Consider the following 11,024-nt stretch of genomic DNA (forward strand, 5'->3'; position numbering starts at 1 on the left):
ATAAGAAATCCGCAGCTAATCCGCAATACACATATTATTCTTATTATTATTAATACGTGTATTGCGGATTAGCTGCGGATTTCTTATGCGAGACGCCCGTGTGAATTTACCTTTATGGTGCATTTACACAAACAGATTTATCTGACAGATTTTTGAAGCCAAAGCCAGGAAATATCAGTCTTTCCTTTATGACGTGTTCCCTTTTCATATTCTGTTCCTGGCTTTGGCTTCAAAGATCTGTCAGATAAATCTGTCTGTGTAAACGCACCATTAGTCTCACCACGGGCAGCAACATATCGAAAGATATGTTTGTTTTAGTGGAATACCCCTTTAAATATGTGTGAAAGTACCATGATAGTTTGGTAGACTTTACTCCATCTTTGCCAGATTAAAAACTCCTTGGCAATATGCAGGGAAGCAGAATAGAGCCATTGTGCAGTTTTGGTTGGATACTTTGGGGTAAGCACAATATTATGTCAACAAACACCAGAGTTTCCATTCCTGACACCTTACTGTATAATACAGCGGCCTGAGCCGCCGGGGTTACTGGGGAATTGCAGGACACAATGAGAGATTTCCAATGTAACTTCTTGCTCCTTTTCTAGTATCCATTTTTTTTATAAAGGTTTTAAATGTGTTCACCGGAGGAAAGATTGTAACGTCACAAGAACCTTCCTGCAACTTTTACTGCACACAGTCACTTTGACACCTGAACATTAACAATTTCAGGATCTGACCCCCAAAAGCATCGCTATACGCAACTAAGGTACGGCTCTGTTCACACTGTAATTCTATTCCATCAAGTTTTAGTTGGTATTTGATAGGAAATAATGCAACAGAAACAAAAAAAATTAAACAGATACATATATGAGAATGCCCAGACAGGAATGAGCAGGCAATTCGGCTCTGATCAGGTGACTGATGGAGTTTCGGCTTCTACGGAGGAGAAAACTGTTTTTAAATCAAGTAGTGCCAGAAAGTTAAACAAACTTGTTAATTACTTCTAATAATAAATCTCCAATCTACCAGTAATTATCAGCTTCTGTATGTCCTGCAGGAAGTGGTGTATTCTCTCCAGTCTGACACAGGGCTCTCTGCTGCCACCTCTGTCCATGTCAGGAACTGTCCACAGCAGTAGCAAATCCCCATAGAAAACTTTTCCTGCTCTGGACAGTTCCTGACATGGACAGAGGTGGCAGCAGAGAGCACTGTGTCCGGCTGGAAAAAAAAATACACCACTTCCTGCAGGACATACAGCAGCTGATAAGTACTGATAAGGTTTTTTAAGTAGAAGTTACAAATCTGCATGCTCGGTTACGTATGGCATTTGATTATCCGTGGCTGAAGAAGTTGGATACGGCCCCAGGGATACCTGGAAAACATGGACACAGACTATGGTTGTATCCATGTTTTTCAGGACTCTCCCCAGGCCTGCATCTAAATTCTTCAGCAACTGGTATTCAAATGTCGCATGCTCAGGTCAGGACACGGAAAAACCCAATAATATTCTCCATCATATAGTTGTGGATGAAAAAAAAATAAGAATTTTTTAAACTTCACTTTTTGTACATTGTTATGGGGGCGGCCATATTGCCTGGGCTGTTCTAAACAGCATTTAGTGACATGCTTTACAGTAAGACTCACAGACATAGACGACAATAGACAGAGACTGTCCCCTTGAGATGAATGTGAAACATTACTGAGCGCGCTCTGTGACTTATGAAGAGGTCATTCCACAGGGAGCTGCTATTGTCACCTCTATCTATCGGTGTCACATGACGCTGCAATACTGTACAGATCACTTTACAGCAGCCTCCTCTTATCACCACAGACACAACAGGAAGTCTCAGTTTAGTTTTAGCCCCAGTGGTGAGAATGAGAACTGCAAGATCTCAAGATTATTTTATAATATACATAAAAAAAAATGGAAAATTAGAAAAAAAGTCACCAAAAAGTCTTAAAATTTTTTTTTTTTTTACATAAAAACATTTAACCAATACGTCATTTTCTGAATACAAATTCCCTTTAAGACTGCCTAAGCCCTTTTACAAAACCACATATGTGACAATACACAACACTGCATATCGATACTCCAAATAAATACACTGGCCTATTTTTATTTTGTTTTTGGCACAACAGCGCTGTGGAATATGTTGCCGCTACATAAGTTACTGGCAGTGAAGAAATACAAAGTATACAGTGACAGCCTGCAAGACCAATTCTGAACCCTGTGCTTGGACCCCATTGATATGAATGGTCCAATGTTGTCCTCTATGGCGCGCTCCGGTTATTTTTGTTGGTATATGGGGGCTCCTGGGGGTCCGGCACGCTCTCTCTCATTCTGGGCTTATTTAATTTAGAAAAATACGACAAATATAGGAACGGACAGCGCAGAGATCTTTCTAGTGATCCTTTTACTCCTAGGTCTGAAACCATGACAAGTGGCATTCTCTACGTCTAGAGCAGGGATGGGGAACCTTCAGCAGACACAGATTCTTTACTGTACGAGCAGTGAGACTATGGAACTCTCTGCCACATGATGTTATGGCTGATTCATTATATAAGTATAAGGGAGGCCTGGATGCTTTTCTTGAAGAATATAATATTACAAGGTATAGGCATTAGATTACATGTGATAGGACGCTGACCCTGGGATTTATTCAGGAAGGATTTTTTTTCTCCCTGTGATGGGGCAATTGGCATCTGTCTCATTAGGGGTTTTTCCTCCCTCTGGATCAACACAGTAGGGTTATAGGTTGAACTTGATGGACACTTGTCTTTCTTTAACCTTATTAACTATTTAATATATCTATATGCGCTGTCAGAAGTGACCAAAACCATGACAGATGTGACATGTCCAGGTGTAGGGTACCTGCCCTCCCGCACACACACACAGCTCTGCTCCTCTCCTGCACACACACACACAGCTCTGCTCCTCTACTGCACACACACACACACAGCTCTGCTCCTCTCCTGCACACACACACACACGGCTCTGCTCCTCTCCTGCACACACACAGCTCTGCTCCTCTCCTGCACACACACAGCTCTGCTCCTCTCCTGCACACACACACACACAGCTCTGCTCCTCTCCTGCACACACACACACACAGCTCTGCTCCTCTCCTGCACACACACAGCTCTGCTCCTCTCCTGCACACACACAGCTCTGCTCCTCTCCTGCACACACACACAGCTCTGCTCCTCTCCTGCACACACACAGCTCTGCTCCTCTCCTGCACACATACACACAGCTCTGCTCCTCTCCTGCACACACACACAGCTCTGCTCCTCTCCTGCACACACACACACAGCTCTGCTCCTCTCCTGCACACACACACAGCTCTGCTCCTCTCCTGCACACACACACACACAGCTCTGCTCCTCTCCTGCACACACACACACACACACAGCTCTGCTCCTCTCCTGCACACACACAGCTCTGCTCCTCTCCTGCACACACACACACACAGCTCTGCTCCTCTCCTGCACACACACACACACAGCTCTGCTCCTCTCCTGCACACACACACACACAGCTCTGCTCCTCTCCTGCACACACACAGCTCTGCTCCTCTCCTGCACACACACAGCTCTGCTCCTCTCCTGCACACACACAGCTCTGCTCCTCTCCTGCACACACACACAGCTCTGCTCCTCTCCTGCACACACACAGCTCTGCTCCTCTCCTGCACACACACAGCTCTGCTCCTCTCCTGCACACACACAGCTTTGCTCCTCTCCTGCACACACACAGCTCTGCTCCTCTCCTGCACACACACACACACACACACAGCTCTGCTCCTCTCCTGCACACACACACATACAGCTCTGCTCCTCTCCTGCACACACACACAGCTCTGCTCCTCTCCTGCACACACACACAGCTCTGCTCCTCTCCTGCACACACACACACAGCTCTGCTCCTCTCCTGCACACACACACAGCTCTGCTCCTCTCCTGCACACACACACAGCTCTGCTCCTCTCCTGCACACACACAGCTCTGCTCCTCTCCTGCACACACACAGCTCTGCTCCTCTCCTGCACACACACAGCTCTGCTCCTCTCCTGCACACACACAGCTCTACTCCTCTCCTGCACACACACACATACAGCTCTGCTCCTCTCCTGCACACACACACACACAGCTCTGCTCCTCTCCTGCACACACACAGCTCTGCTCCTCTCCTGCACACACACACACAGCTCTGCTCCTCTCCTGCACACACACACACAGCTCTGCTCCTCTCCTGCACACACACACACAGCTCTGCTCCTCTCCTGCACACACACACACAGCTCTGCTCCTCTCCTGCACACACACACACACAGCTCTGCTCCTCTACTGCACACACACACACAGCTCTGCTCCTCTCCTGCACACACACACACACACACCTCTGCTCCTCTCCTGCACACACACACACAGCTCTGCTCCTCTCCTGCACACACACACACAGCTCTGCTCCTCTCCTGCACACACACACAGCTCTGCTCCTCTCCTGCACACACACACAGCTCTGCTCCTCTCCTGCACACACACACACACACACACAGCTCTGCTCCTCTCCTGCACACACACACACACACACACAGCTCTGCTCCTCTCCTGCACACACACACACACAGCTCTGCTCCTCTCCTGCACACACAGCTCTGCTCCTCTCCTGCACGCACACACAGCTCTGCTCCTCTCCTGCACGCACACACAGCTCTGCTCCTCTCCTGCACACACACACACACAGCTCTGCTCCTCTCCTGTACACACACACACACAGCTCTGCTCCTCTCCTACACACACACACACACACACACACACACACAGCTCTGCTCCTCTCCTGCACGCACACACAGCTCTGCTCCTCTCCTGCACACACACAGCTCTACTCCTCTCCTGCACACACACACAGCTCTGCTCCTCTCCTACACACACTCACACAGCTCTGCTCCTCTCCTGCACACACACAGCTCTGCTCCTCTCCTACACACACACACAGCTCTGCTCCTCTCCTGCACACACTCACACAGCTCTGCTCCTCTCCTGCACACACACAGCTCTGCTCCTCTCCTGCACACACACACAGCTCTGCTCCTCTCCTGCACACACACACAGCTCTGCTCCTCTCCTGCACACACACACAGCTCTGCTCCTCTCCTACACACACTCACACAGCTCTGCTCTTCTCCTACACACACACACACAGCTCTGCTCCTCTCCTGCACACACACACACAGCTCTGCTCCTCTCCTGCACACACACAGCTCTGCTCCTCTCCTCTCCTGCACACACACACAGCTCTGCTCCTCTCCTGCACACACACACACACAGCTCTGCTCCTCTCCTACACACAGCTCTGCTCCTCTCCTGCACACACACACAGCTCTGCTCCTCTCCTGCACACACACACAGCTCTGCTCCTCTCCTGCACACACACACAGCTCTGCTCTTCTCCTACACACACACACACACACACACACAGCTCTGCTCCTCTCCTGCACACACACACAGCTCTGCTCCTCTCCTGCACACACACAGCTCTGCTCCTCTCCTGCACACACACACAGCTCTGCTCCTCTCCTGCACACACACAGCTCTGCTCCTCTCCTGCACACACACACACACAGCTCTGCTCCTCTCCTGCACACACACGCACAGCTCTGCTCCTCTCCTGCACACACACACAGCTCTGCTCCTCTCCTGCACACACACAGCTCTGCTCCTCTCCTGCACACACACACACACAGCTCTGCTCCTCTCCTGCACACACACACACAGCTCTGCTCCTCTCCTGCACACACACACACAGCTCTGCTCCTCTCCTGCACACACACACACAGCTCTGCTCCTCTCCTGCACACACACACACAGCTCTGCTCCTCTCCTGCACACACACACACACAGCTCTGCTCCTCTCCTGCACACACACACAGCTCTGCTCCTCTCCTGCACACACACACACAGCTCTGCTCCTCTCCTGCACACACACACACAGCTCTGCTCCTCTCCTGCACACACACACACAGCTCTGCTCCTCTACTGCACACACACACAGCTCTGCTCCTCTCCTGCACACACACACAGCTCTGCTCCTCTCCTGCACACACACACACACACAGCTCTGCTCCTCTCCTGCACACACACACACAGCTCTGCTCCTCTCCTACACACACACACAGCTCTGCTCCTCTCCCACACACACACACAGCTCTGCTCCTCTCCTACACACACACACAGCTCTGCTCCTCTCCTACACACACACACAGCTCTGCTCCTCTCCTACACACACACACACAGCTCTGCTCCTCTCCTGCACACACAGCTCTGCTCCTCTCCTGCACACACACACACACACACAGCTCTGCTCCTCTCCTGCACACACACACACACACACAGCTCTGCTCCTCTCCTGCACACACACAGCTCTGCTCCTCTCCCTTGGCCCTGCCATATGTGCTCCATCTTCCAGCAGCTTCTTCCTCCATGGTGTAGGGGGCCAGGGCCGTGCAGCCTGTACATACGGCAGAGAGAAGCCGCAGCCTCCAGGACTTGCCCTATGGCCGCAGCCAGCACTAGGCCTCAGTGCACACCTCAGCGTCTCTCCCCCTCACACACACACACACACGGCCTCTCACTGTCATGTCCTCCTTCCTCCTGCCCGGGGTGACATGGGAGCCGTCCGCCCCGTCTAGGCCGCTGCGGGGAGAAGTTATGAGGTAGCGGCGGCGGCGGGCAGGACTTTCCCGGCACGGGGAGGGGAGAGGCGGCGGCGGCCCCGGGATCCAACCGGGGCTCAAACTCCATGAAACGGGAGGACGTCCGCCTCCATAGCACCGTGTACACATCCGCCAGCACCGGGCTCTTCTCCCCCCGCTTACCTCTAGATCCATAACGGCTCTTCTCCCTCCTCAGCCTCGTCCTCACGCCCTGCAGCCTCCCAGCCGGGCTGATCCCAGTGTCAGCGGCCGCGGCGGCTACATGGACGGTCTCCCCCGGGCCAGACCCGTCCAGCTGCCCCCGGCCACCCCCGACCACCTCCGCCGGCTCCTCTTCTCCTTTAACAAGGTTAAATCCAGAGCTCGGTGCGGGCTAAGATGTCTGGCTGCGGCTGCTTCCCTGTGCTCTGTAGAGCAGCAAGTTTGTGATCATGCTTTGCTTGGCTCCTTCTGTGTCTGTGATTCTGCAAGAGATTGATGGCACGGATCCAAGCAAGGCTTACACCAAACAAATAGCTTTCACATTTCTCCCTGGGCTTCTCTTAAAGGGGCAGACTCCTATTCTTTATGACAGAATTTTTTTGTATTTTTTTTATTAATATTTATATATTTTATTATTATTTTCATTATCCTCTAAGCCAGACTCTTTTAATGACATTATATATTTTCCTTTAAATACATCATTTCATAATAACAACCAGAACTTTCTCTTGGGATTCGTTTAACTCAGGGGTAGGGAACCTTGGCTCTGCAGTTGTTGCAAAACTACAACTCCCATCATGCCTGGACAGCCGAAGGCTGTCCAGGCATGATGGGAGTTGTAGTTTTGCAACATGGGATTCCTTTAACTCAGGGGTAAGCCAGCTGTTGCAAAACTACAACTCCCATCATGCCTGGACAGCCTTCGGCTGTCCAGGCATGATGGGAGTTGTAGTTTTGCAACAACTGCAGAGCCAAGGTTCCTGACCCCTGAGTTAAAGGAATCCCATGTTGCAAAACTACAACTCCCATCATGCCTGGACAGCTGGAGAACCAAGAATCCCTAATCCGGAGTTAAAGGGTTCCCATGATGCAAAACTACAACTCCCATCATGCCTGGACAGCTGATGGGACTTGTAGTGTCGCAACAGCTGGAGAGCCAAGGTTCCCTATCCCTGCCTGGGCTGGCCTTTAAATACATAATGTCATGTGTGTGTATTTCAATAACAACCAGAACTTTCTCATGGAATCCCTTTAAGTCAGAGGTAGGGAACCTTGGCTCTCCAGCTGTTGCGACACTACAAGTCCCATCAGCTGTCCAGGCATGATGGGAGTTGTAGTTTTGCAACATGGGATCCCTTTAACTCAGGGGTACGAAACTTCGGGTCTCGCTACAGCATGATGTGAGTTGTAGTTCTGCAACAATGGATCCCTTTAACTCAGGGTTAGGCATCTTTGACGCTCCAGCAGCTATCCAGACATGATGGGAGTTGTATTTCTGCAACATGGGTTGCCTTTAACTGAGGGGTAGGAATCCTTGGCTCTCCAGCAGCTATCCAGACATGATGGGAGTTGTAGTTTTGAAACAGATGGCGGATCAAGGTTCCCTACCACTGAGATAAAGGGATCCTATGATGCAAAACTGAAACTCCCATTATGCCTGGACTGCCAAAGGCTGTCCATGTATGATGGGAGTTGTAGTTTTTCAACCGCTGGAGAGCTAAGAATCCCTACCCCTGAGTTAAAGGGATCCCCTGATGCAAAACTACTACTCCCTTCAGCTGTGCATGCATAATGGGAGTTGTAGTTCTGTAACATAGGATCCCTTTAACTCAGGGGTAGTGATCCTGGGCTCTCCAGCAGCTATCCAGACATGATGGGAGTTGTAGTTTTGCAACAGCTGGAGGGCCAAGGATCCCTACCCCTGAGTTAAAGGGATCCCATGATGCAAAACTACAACTCCCTTTAGCTGTCCAGGCAAGATGGGAGTTGTAGTTTTGCAACAGCTGGAGAATCTAGGTTCCCTACCTTTGCCTGGGCTGAACCTGGAAGCCTAGTGAGCACAGCGGCAGATGTAAATGCATTATCTGTACAGCGCTGCAGAATATGTTGGCGCTGTATATTATATACAATACCTTGATGTCGCCTGCTGCCCTTGCAATGTGCATGCCTATAATGCAGGGAGACATTGTACCTAATAAGGCTTGCTGTATCTGTAGCTGCAATGCAGTACATATTCTTATAAGATCCCTGCCCCCTTAGAGCTTACAATCTACAACTATGGGGGGGGGGAGTTAAAAGCTGCAAAAAAAGAAAACAACCAAAAAGCGGTGGTCTTGGGCAGCGATGCAGGTGTAACGTGGGCTGATGAATTTCTTCTGACATTTCCTTTACATTTGCCAAAATCCTAAGGAGATGGGAAGGTGGTGTCACATTATCATCGCGACCTTTCCACCATGGCACTAATGCACCTGACATTTCCCTGACACTGGGAATCACTAATGTATAGTGGATTTGTGAACAGGTAGCAGCACATACAGGAAGCGGGAGGACGGTCACAGTCCCTTAAAGTGCTCTAGAATACATCATTAGGAACCTGTAAGTCTTTCAAGGAACGTCAGCCTCTAACTTGAGGAAACGCTTCCGAGCAGCCTTGTTGAATAGGCACCAAAGTCAGGCGTCATCTTCTTTAAAGAATATATGATGCCATTGCCTCGATAGGAATTTCCTAATGTAATGTTACTATGGGGAAGATCAATCCTAGAATAACAAAGCAGAGTATTGGATTACCCACAGTTACCATAAAACACTTTGTATCTGGAGAGTCCTGTAAGGTGATAGTGGGCAATCTGCAAATCCCAGTGGGTTATCATTGGAATAGAACCATGCCGTATTATCAGTGTAGTCTTACGGTTGTTTACACTGCCAAAGAACTGTGGTTTCACCTAAAAAATATATTTTTTTTAATGGGACATGGGAAACCACATGGAAAAAGAAGCAACATATAATTTTTTTTTTATATATGTGGTCCTGCTCTAAAGCTCCTATGGATATCAACGCCACCATGCTGACCACACAGAGCTGCACGTGGCTTAAGTTTTTGCCCATTTGCACAAGCCCATAGAATTATTGCCACAGAAGTAACATACAGCCATGCATTGAATGCATATTGTTCCATAATACAAAACCATAGGGACTCCGTAATACAGATCTATAGGGCTCCCCAGCATAGAGCCATAAGGACCTCATAATACAGATTAATAGGGACTCCATAATACAGATCTATAGGGCTCCCCAACATAGAGCCATAGGGACCTCATAACACAGATCCATAGGACTCCATAACACAGATCTATAGGGCTCCCCAACTTAGAGCCATAGGGATCCCATAATACAGATCCATAGGGCTCCCCAGCCTAGAGCCATAGGGACCCCATAACACAGATCCATAGGGACTCCATAATACAGATCTATACGGCTCCCCAACATAGAGCCATAGGGACCCCATAATACAGATCCATAGGGACTCCATAATACAGATCTATAGGGCTCCCCAACATAGAGCCATAGGGACCTCATAATACAGATCCATAGGGACTCCATAATACAGATCTATAGGGCTCCCCAACATAGAGCCATAGGGACCTCATAATACAGATCCATAGGGACTCCATAATACAGATCTATAGGGCTCCCCAACATAGAGCCATAGGGACCTCATAATACAGATCCATAAGGCTTCCTTACAGAAAGCCATACGGACCCATTTCACAGATCCATAGGGCTCCCTAACATGGAGGCCTAGGGTCCCCATAATAGAGATACATAGGACTCCCCAGCCTAGAGCCATAGGGCTCCCCAACAGAGAGGCATAGGATCCTCATAATACAGATCCATATAGTTCCCCTACATAAAGCCATATGGACCCCATAATATAGATCTATAGGGCTCCCTAATAGAGCTATAGGGACCCACAATAAAGATCCATAGAGGCTCTGTGTTACGCTGTACCGGCTCTGCTGTGTGCATAATATGAAATATATATTGGTGGGATCCATTACCAATCTAATATCTGTGGGGGTTGACAGACATCATGACTTATATATACATCTCTGCCCATCTTTCCTCCCGGGTCCCTTTACCAGCCATTAGCTAAAAAACATCATTTATTTACAGCTGTTACTATTCCATCTGATACTGAGGAATCCCCCATTTTATTTGAATTACCTCTTTTTGTTGTTCTTCCTACTTCTAGCTCTATACCTGTCATTACATAAGAAGTGACGGCACCTCTTATAATGATAGGAGTGAGCCCTACTTCCTGTCTTA

General features: G+C 49.1%; 1 protein-coding gene across 16 annotated transcripts in view; it reads right to left on the reverse strand.

Moving 5' to 3' along the window:
• The window catches only part of NCOR2 (nuclear receptor corepressor 2), a 344,534-nt gene extending 337,387 nt beyond the window's left edge, over positions 1 to 7,147 (reverse strand). For 15 of the 16 annotated variants that reach the window (XM_069960952.1, XM_069960940.1, XM_069960954.1 and 12 more), the window contains exon 1: positions 6,879 to 7,147. The gene's annotated coding sequence lies outside the window, so the exon portion shown is untranslated. The remainder of the gene's footprint in view (positions 1 to 6,878) is intronic. The other variant, XM_069960945.1, reaches the window with a different exon arrangement.
• Positions 7,148 to 11,024: the final 3,877 nt, after the last annotated feature.

This window comes from Dendropsophus ebraccatus, chromosome 3, assembly GCF_027789765.1.
Source record: "Dendropsophus ebraccatus isolate aDenEbr1 chromosome 3, aDenEbr1.pat, whole genome shotgun sequence".
Taxonomy (NCBI): domain Eukaryota; kingdom Metazoa; phylum Chordata; class Amphibia; order Anura; family Hylidae; genus Dendropsophus; species Dendropsophus ebraccatus.